At 41.0% G+C, this 10,214-nt stretch overlaps 1 pseudogene; it reads left to right on the top strand.

Moving 5' to 3' along the window:
* The first annotated feature begins 872 nt into the window (after positions 1-872).
* On the top strand, positions 873-4,974 carry LOC102827330 (annotated as a pseudogene).
* Positions 4,975-10,214: the final 5,240 nt, after the last annotated feature.

Genomic DNA, 10,214 nt, shown 5'->3' with positions numbered 1-10,214 from the left:
TGCATCAAAGAAGATAGAAGGAATACACAGAATCACTGTATCAAAAGGATATGGTTAATGTTCAACCATTTCAAGAGGTAGTATATGATCCAGAGCCAATGATACTGAACGAGGAAGTCCAAGGTGCATTGAAGGAATTGGCAAAGTATAAGTCACCAGGAATAGATGGAATACAAATTGAAATCTTTCAAGACAGTGAGGCAGCACAGGAGTCTCTCACTCATCTCTGTTAAGAAATTTGGAAGACAACTATCTGGCTGACTGATTGGAAGAGATCCATATTTGTGCCCATTCCAAAGAGAGGTGACCCAACAGAATGTGGAAATCATTGGACAGTCTCTTTGATATCCCATATGAGTAACGTTTTACTAAAGGTAATACAGAAATGGCTACAATCATACAATGACAGAGAACTTCCAGAGGTTCAACCTGGATTCAGAAGAGGCCGTGGAATGAGGGATATCATTGCTGATGTCTGATGGATCTTGGCTGAAAGCAGAGAATATCAGAAAGGTATTTACCTGTGCTTTATTGACTACGCAAAGGCTTTCGATTGTGTGGATCATGACAAGCTATGGACAGCATTAGGAAGTATGAGCATTCTGGAACACCCAGCTTCTTGGATTATTTGCTCAGCATACAGGTTGAATAAGCATGATAAAAGAATAAAACCTTGTTACACACCTTTCTTAATTTTAAACCATTCAGTGTTCCCATGTTCTGTTTGAACAACTGCATCTTGGTCCAGGTACAGATTCCTCATGAGCACAATTAAGTGTTCCTCTTTGGAATGGGCAGCGTGTGTCCACCTGAGTGTAAAGAGACTTTGTTAAGGACACTGTAGACACTAACAATGGTGGCTGTATCTGGGCATGGGAACTAGGACTTTGTGGCTCCAGGAAAAGAGGTAAGGACTTGCTTTTCACTCTTGACCTTTGGTATAGTTAAATCTAAAGTATGAGAGATGAAGTCTAGTGTAAACTAGCAGAAACACTTATCATCACTATCAGAACGATGAAAGCGGAGAATGGCTGTCTTGCCAGATACAACTTGTGTGTGTGTATGTGTGTAGACATGATATCTAAACATCAGTACTGATATAGTCTCCTAGGAGGCTACATCTTCCTTCTCTTTCCTTAATTTTTAGAATTTAAAACTCAAGGCACCATTACAGTGCTGATCTGTAAAGGTATATAAGACCTGGTATTCTTTTTGGAATTTAAAATACTATAAGAGGACAGTATTAAAATATCTGAAGGGATAACTGAGAAATCCTACTATATTAGTTTTCTGTTGCTGCAAATTCAGTAATAAAAAGAGTATAAATTTATTATCCTACAATTCTGGAGGATAGAAGCTTGAAATAGGTCTCACTCAGCTGAAATACAGCAAATCTGTGTTGGAAGAAGTACCGTTAGAAGATGCATTAGAAGCCATGGTATCAGAAAGGACCAGTCCCTGGAGAAGGAAATCATGATTGGTAAAGCAGAGGGTCAATGAAAAAGAGGAAGACCCTAATGAAATGGATTGGCACAGTGGCAGCAGCAATGGGCTCTAACATAACAATTGTGAGGGTGGCGCAGCTTCCGGCAGCATTTGGTTCTGTTGTACATAGGGTTCATGATGAGTCAGAGCAACTTGATGGCACCTAATAATAAGTACAGCAACAGGTTAGACTAAAGGTATCAGTAGGGCTGCACTCTGTCTGGAAGCTTTGAAGGGAATCTCTTCCTTGCATTAAGAAAAAACTGAAAACAACAAAAAACCCTGGTTTTATTGGCATGCCATACAATTTACTCATTTAAAGGGTATTATTCAGTGGTTTTGAGTACCTCCACAGATAAGTACAATCATCACCACCGTCCATTTTAGACCATGTTCACCTTGAAAAGAAACACCATGTATTTTAGCTATCTCCCTTCTACCACCCTGTCCCCCGCAGTCCTCAGCAACCACTGATTGTTGCTATCAACTCTTTTCATCAAGTTAGTTCCGATTTATGAAGACTTCTTGAAGACCCAAGAAGCAGTGTTACAGCATAGGACTGCTCCATAGGGTTTTCTTGGCTGCAATCTTTATGGAAACAGATCACCAGGCACTGCTGGGTGGATTCAAACCACTAACAAAGCTTTAAGTGAGTAACCAGTTGCAAACCACTTGCTTTACTCAGGCTTGTTGTTAGGTGTGTCATGAGTCAATCCCAACTCATAGCTACCCTGTGTACAATAGAATGAAATACTGCCTAGCCCTGTGCCATCCTCATACCTACTGCTATGACTGAGCCCATTGTTTCAGCCACTCTGTCAATCCACGCCATTAAAGGTCTTCATCGTTTACCGTGGCCTGCTACATTACCAAGCATGATGTTCTTCTAGGGACTGGTCCCTCCTAATAACGTATCCAAAGTACGAGAGAAAAAGTATGTGTAGCTCGTTAGATGTCCCTCGTTTGGACATTTCATAATAGTGAAACAATAATAGTTTCTCTTTTGTGACTTGCTTTTTTCACTTAGCATAGTGTTTCCAAGGTTGATTCATGTTGTGGCAAGAACCAGTATTTTCTTCCTTTATACAGCCAAACAACATTCCATTATATAGATTACCATATTTTGTTTATCCATTTATCTCTGAGTTGCTTCCAACGCCTGCTATCACCTATCATAAATAATGTTGCTATGAACATTGATGTCAAGTACCTGTTTGAGTCCCTACTTTCAATTCTTTGGGGTATATACCTAAGAATGGAATTACTGGGTCACAAAGTAACTGACAATTGAGGAAGACTTGTGTCTAGGAGATAGACTGAAATATGGCTGTAACAATAGTCTCAACCTAGCAACAATTGTGAGGATGGTAGAGAACTGGGCAGCATTTCATTCTCTGAGTCAGAACTGACTCAAAGGCACTTAACAACCATAGCAACATAGTAACTTTATGCTTAATTGTTTGAGGAACTGCCAGAATGTTTTCCAAGTGTCTGAAACATTTTATAATCCTACTTCTAGTATATGTTCTAATTTCTCTACATCGTCACAATACTTTTTGAGTCTAGCCACCTAGTGGGTGGTATGGACTCCTGGTGTAGCGCTGTGGGTTAATGCACCAGACTGCAAAGTTGTTTGAACTGCAAGGTTGGTGGTTCAAGCTCACCACCTGCTCCTTGGAAACCCTATACAGTGTCGTTATGGGTTGGAACCAACTCAATGGCATATAACAACAGCAGCAGTGTGTGGTACAACATTGTGCTTTGAGTCTCCTGTTGACTAATAATGTTCATGTGCTAATTGGTCATTAATGTGGCTTTAGTTTTCAGTGTCTAGGTGCTGCCTCCATCCATCCCTTTATTCACGGTCCACTTCCTCATCGTGAAAGCGTTTTGCTCATGCTTTCTTTTGCCTTCCTTTTCCACTTTTTAAGGGGACTTTTGATTACATTGGCCCATTCGGATAACCGCCCTATTTTAAGACCAACGGGTTAGCAACTTTAATTACATCTACAACTTGAATTTCTCTTTGCCATTTAATCTAACATATACACAGATGTCAGGTTGTAGACATCTTTGGGAAGCATTATTTTGCCTATTATACCTAGTAAATGAGAAAACCAAATGAGATGAAGAAATAGTACCTACTATAGGATATCAATGAAGTGAGTTTACCATTACTGCAGCCAAGGAGAGGCTGAATAAAAAGGTAGATGTATTCTGGCCATTAAAAGGATAGGTTCCATTTTAGCTCTCTGCCCAGCCATTTTGCGGGAAGAGCTGAAGCAGGCGCTCTTGGCTTGGTGCGGCCCGCTGCAATCCGTGGAGGAACGCGCCGAGCCACCATCAAGCCTGGGCACTTACAAGAAGGCTTCGGCTGCGTGATCACCAAGCGATTCGACCAGTTATTTGACGACGAGTTGGATCCCTTCGAAGTGTTAAAGGCAGCAGAGAACAAGAAAAAAGAAGCCAGTGGGGGTGGCGTTGGGGGCCCGCAGGGCCAAGAGCGCAGCTCAGGCCACAGCCCAGACCAACTCCAACGGGGCAGCCAAACAGCTGCGTAAAGAGTCCCAGAAAGATGGTAAGAACCCTCTGCCCCCCAGTGCTAGCGTGGCTGACAACAAAGAAGAGACGCAGCGACCCATGGAGCTTAAGAAAGAAGGAATAAGACATGTTGGAAAAAGACCTGATCAATAACTTCAGGTGAAGGGTGATAGACAACCAGAAAGGTGACCACTTCGGGAAAGGAGATTTGAAAAACCACTTGAAGAAAAGGGTGAAGGTGGAGAGTTTTCAGTTGATAGACCAATTACTGACTGGACTATTAGAGGCCGTGGTGGTCTTGAAAGAGGCCGAGGAGGCCGTGGACGTGGAATGGGACGAGGAGATGGATTTGATTCCCGTAGCAAACGTGAATTTGATAAGCATAGTGGAACTGATAGATCTGGGCTGAAACACGAAGACAAACGTGGAGGTAGCGGATCTCACAACCGAGGAACTGTCAAAGATGAGTTAACTGACTTGGATCATTCAAATGTGACTTAGGAAACACCTGAAGGTGAAGAACATCCAGTGGCCAACACTGAAAATAAGGAGCATGAAGTTGAAGAGGTAAAGGCAGAGGGTCCAAAAGAGATGACACTGGATGAATGGAAGGCTATTCAAAATAAAGACCGGGCAAAAGTAGAATTTAATATCCGAAAACCAAATGAAGGTGCAGATGGCCAGTGGAAGAAGGGATTTGTTCTTCATAAATCAAAGAGTGAAGAGGCTCATTCTGAAGATTCGGTTATGGACCATCATTTCTGGAAGCTAGCAAATGATACAACGTCTCAGCTGGAGATTAATTTTGGAGACCTTGGCAGCCCAGGACATAGTGGCAGGGGAGGAAGAGGTGGACATGGGCGTGGTGGGCATGGCAGCAGGACTGACAAGTCAAGCATTTCTGGTCCTGATGTAGATGACCCGGAGGCATTCCCAGCTCTGGCTTAACTGGATGTGCCATAAGACAACCCATAAGACCCTCCTCTCTGAGGCTTTGCATGCTTAAGGATCCCAAACGACTAAGAAATTATAAAAAAAAAAAAGACTCATCCATACCATTCACACCTAAAGACTGAATTTTATCTGTTTTGAAAAATGAACTTCTCTCGCTACCCAGAAGTAACAAATACGGTAGTCAGTTTTGTAGTTAGAAATGTTTTGGTAGCAGTTTTCATCATTTTCAGAGATTATGCATTCTTCATGAATACTTTGGTACTGCTGCTTGCAAATATGCATTTCCAAACTTGAAATATATGTGTGAACAGTAGGGGAAAAAAAAAAAAAGATAGATTCCATTTTAAAAGTTGAAGATGGTGCAGAGGGGAGCCCAGGTGAGAGAAAGGATAAGAGTAGGTGTGGGAAATCGAAGGTATAAAGTAGAACCAAGAGATAAAGAATGTAATATTGTGGTTGAAGGAAAGGTTGACAAAGGAGGGAGCAGAGTAGATTAGAACTAGAATGAGGACTAAGAGTCTGAGCCATTGTTTCCCAAAGCTTCCCGGCTCCAGAATGCTAGTTAACATTATAATACATGGATGAAGCACAATCAAGAGAGAAACGCATTTTAATATCATAGCATATTAATGAAACACCATGAGGATATCCATAGACACCTACCTATCTAGATAAACTGTATGAAATAATCAAAATTTTATTGCCCCAACTGTAAGACATACCCATGCCAAGTTGTTGCTAAGTGCCATCAAGTCGGGATCTGACTCATAGCCACCCTGTATAGGGTTTCCAAGGAGCAGCTGGTGAGTTAGAACTGCGGCCTTAGTGGCCCATACCAACGTGGCAGTTACCGCATTTACCGGCAACGCCACACCAGAAGTCCAAGACATACCCATAGAAAAATACAAACAATTTGTGCTATTAAGGGAAAATTATGTAAAGATAATGGGAATTCTCTTCCATTTTATTATTCAATTATTGAAAAATAATGTACAAAAATGTCTTTAATAAGAGAATTTTCCACCTAGGATGTGGCCATTTGGTGTTAAGACCAATGTTGGGGTTATATGAGATGCTGCATGAAGTCTCTGCATTGTGTTTTACTATGGAGTCCTGGTGTCATGCTGCAGGATAATGCACAGGACCACAAGGTGGGTGGTTCAAACCCACCAGTGACTCCTCGGTCTTTATGAGTCTTCACAGGAGCAGCAAGCCTCATCTTTCTCCCACACAGCAGCAACTTTGTGGTTCACAGTCCAGTGCTTGTTGTATGGAGCCACCATGCTCCCAACAGCATGTTGTTGTTGTTAAATGCCATTGAGTCAGCTCCGACTCATAGTGACCCTATATAGGGTTTTCAAGGAGCGGCTGGTGAATTCAAACCTCTGACCTTGTGATTCAAATCCGTCTTGTGGTCCAGTGCTTATGTTACAGCATCACAACAGAAGTAACAGTAAAGAAAAAATGTAATTGTCCAAAAGGTCAAGAATGAAAAGCAAATCCTTACCTCTTACCCTGGAACCATAATGAATGCCCTAGAGACCACCATCCCAGAGCCCACCACCACTGTTAGCATTTCCGGCGTCCTTACAGAGCCTCTTTACACCCAGATGGACACACACCCAACAAACACGACTCTGGGTCCTGCTTCTGTCTCTCATCCCGGCTTTAGGGAAACTGGGGAGGGCAGTGTTTCGCTTCACTTTGAAGTATTCAGGGCTTTCTTTTTGTTTCATACACAAGGTGAAAAAAAAACAAATCATGACTTTTCATTTTAAATTGTCTTCTCTCAGCCATAAATTCATACATAGGGCATGGAGTCTGATCCGAAAAGTTTGATTTTTAGGGTTGCCATAAAATGTGTGACAGAAGGAATAGGGAAACACCACCATCAGTATGAAAACCATGAGCGTTCTAGTGAATCACATCTGAAAGCCCTGGTGGCACAATGGTTAAGTGCTTGGTTGTTACCAAAAAAGATAGCAGGATAAAAATAGGGAAAGTGCAAACGGGGGATCTTCTGAATTCAACTTTATGGATCATAACAATCTATGGATAACATTGAGAAGAATGGGCACTCCAGAACACTTAATTGTGCTCAGAAGGAACCTTTACACAGACCAAGAGGTAATTATTGGAACAGAAGGGGATACTGAATGGTTTAAAATCAGGAAAGATGTGTGCCGGGTTTATATCCATACTTTCACCATACTTATTCAATCTGTATGGTGAACAAAAAATCCAAGAAGTTGGACTGTAGTAAGAAAGTGGCATCAGGTTTGGAAGAAGACTCATTAACAATCTGTGATACGCAGATGGCACAACCTTTCTTGCTGGAAGTGAAGAAGACTTTAAATATTTACTGATAAAGATCAAAGAGTACATATATAGTCTTCAGTATGGATTGCACCTCAGTGTAAGGAAAACAATAATCCTTACTATTTAACTGACGACATCAGGATAAGCAGAGAAAATAATGAAGTTGTCGAAGACTTCATTTTTCTTGGATTCATAATCAACATTCATCTAAGCATCAGTTAAAGGAAAATCTATTGCAAAAAAGACCTTTTTAAAGTATTAAAGAGTAAAGATGTCACTTTGAGGACTAAGATGCACCTCACTCAAGCCATCTTATTTCAATTACCTCATATGCATGTGAAAATTAGGCAGTGAATAAGGAAGACCTTAGAAGAATCAATGAATTTGAATTACGGTGTTAGTGAAGGAGAATATTGAAAAGATTACTAGACAATAAACAAATCTGTCTTATAAGAAGCCCATCCAGAACAATCTTTAGAAGAGAGGATAGCAATTTTGTCTCATATACTTTGGACATGTTGTCAGGAGGGGCCAGTCTTTGGAGGGCATCATGCTTGGAAAAGTGGAGGGTCATCAAAAAAGAGTAAGACCCCCCCACCCAATGAGATATATTGGCGTGGTGGCAGCAAAAAATGGGCTCAAATATAATAACAATTGTGAGGATGGTACAAGACTAGGCAGTATTTCGTACCATGCACATAGGGTCATTATGAGTTGGAACTGACTCAACAGCACTTAACACCAGTCTTAATTTGCCTTCTGTTTTGGGACTCTAGGGACAGTGTAAGTCTCTTGTGAAATTGCTTCAGCCCTTCACTGAAGAAATTTCCATAGACCTGTACATCTTGCTGTGCTAGTCCTGGAAAGATACAAAAGATAAAGCAGCTAGGAAAAAGAATAATTGTTCCACCACATCTCTTCTCAGATTCCAAAGGAGAAAGGAACCAAAGTTCTAGGTGGTAACAATGGATAAGGCCAGGAGGTGTCTCAAAGGCCTAGCCGGGGATACTGGAAAAGACCCACGAGCCCCAGCGGGAACCCTCCTGAGAGAAGAAATTCAGAAGGCTGTCCACCTAGTGGATTATAGGGTTAGCTGTGGAGCCAATCTGCCTAGGAATGAATTAGTACACTGTAATTTCCTGATCTGGAATGAGTTACTAATCTTCTGTATGGATTGAGTTGTGTCCCCCAAAATATATGTCAAAATCTTTGGTGGTATAAATGGTTAAGTGTTCAAATACTAACAAACATGGTTAGCAGTTCAAACTCACTCAAATGCTTCAGAAAAAAGGTCTGACAATCTGCTTCTGAAAGATCCCAACCTTGTAAATCCTACAGGATGCAATTCTACTCTGTACATATGGGATTACCAAGAACTGCAATTGATATGTATGGTTTTGGCTTTCTGTGAGTGTAATTCATTTTGAAATCACATTTTCTTTGTTACATTAATGAGGCCTTATCAGTGTAGTTTGGTATACTATGTGGCTTTTTTTTGTTGTGATGCCTAAAGCTAGACCACTGGTATTTTTAAGAATGAGGCACTAGGATTGGAGGAAGATTTATTAACAACCTAAAATATGCAGATGATACAATCTTGTGTGCTGAAAGTGAAGAAGACTTTAAGCATCTAGTGATGAAAATCAAAGACTTTAGTGTGGATTTCACCTCAACATAAAATGAAACTCCTCACAATGGGGCCAATAAACAACATCATGATAAACAGAGAATATTGAAGTTGTCAAAAATTTCATTTTACTTGGATCTACTTCGGGCTGCTAACCTCAAGGTCGGCAGTTTAAGCTCACCAGCTGCTCCTTGGAAACCCTATACAGGGTCGCTATGGGTAGGAATCAAGTCTACTGCACTTAACAACAACAACAGTGAGGAAATAAGGAGCTCTGGTAGCATAGTGGTTATGAATCAGGCTACGAACCGCAAGGTCAGCAGTTTGAAACTACCAGTTGTTCCACAGGAGAAAGATGAGGCTTTCTGCTCCTGTAAAGATTTACAGCCTCAAAAACCCTGTGCAGGGTCACTAAGAGTTGGAACCAACTCCATGATACTTAACAACAACAACAACTACAACCTTCAATCAATGCCATAGAATAATAAATGCTAAATATCATCATGAAATGGAGAAAAGATTAAAGTTGTCAAAGACTTCATTTTATTTGGATCCATAATCAGTGTTCGTGGAAGGCGCAGTCAAGAAACCAAACAACATATTGCATTAGGCAAATCTCCTGCAAAAGATCTCTTTAAAGGATTAAAAAGCAAAGATAATTACTTTGAGGACGAAGGTGTGTCTGACCCAAGCCATGGTATTTTCAATTGACTCATATACATATGAAAGTTGGGCAATGAATAAGGAAGACAAAAGAAGAATTGAATTATCATACTGTTGAAGAATACTGAAAGTACTGTGGACTGTCCTAGTGTGGCGCTGTGGGATAATGCACTGGACCTCAAGGTCAGTCTGAACCACCCCACCCCTTGGAAACCCTATATAGAGTCACCATGAGTCAGAACCAACTTGATGGCACTTAACAACAACAACAATGGGCTGCCAGAAGCACCAACAAATATGTCTTGGAAAAAGTACAGCAAGAATGCTTCTTAGAAGTGAGGTTGGTGAGACTTTGTCTCAGGTACTTTGGAAATGTTAATGGTAGCTACTGGTGTGGTGCTGTGGGCAGATGATTTGTCACATAACCCACTAGACTGCAAGGTCAGTTTAAACTGCAAGGTTACTGATTCAAGCTCACCAGCTGCTCCTTGGACATCCTATACAGGGTTGCTATGGGTTGGAACCAACTCGATGGCATCTAACAACAACAAATTATTTCTTTAGATCAGCAACTCTACATTTTTGCTCAATTGTCAAAGTTATACTAAGGTATATTCCCATCAGT

This window comes from Chrysochloris asiatica, unplaced genomic scaffold, assembly GCF_000296735.1.
Source record: "Chrysochloris asiatica unplaced genomic scaffold, ChrAsi1.0 scaffold00013, whole genome shotgun sequence".
In the NCBI taxonomy this organism is placed as follows: domain Eukaryota; kingdom Metazoa; phylum Chordata; class Mammalia; order Afrosoricida; family Chrysochloridae; genus Chrysochloris; species Chrysochloris asiatica.
Note: the sequence above shows the minus strand (reverse complement) of the source record. Positions and strands in the feature narration are given on the sequence as shown.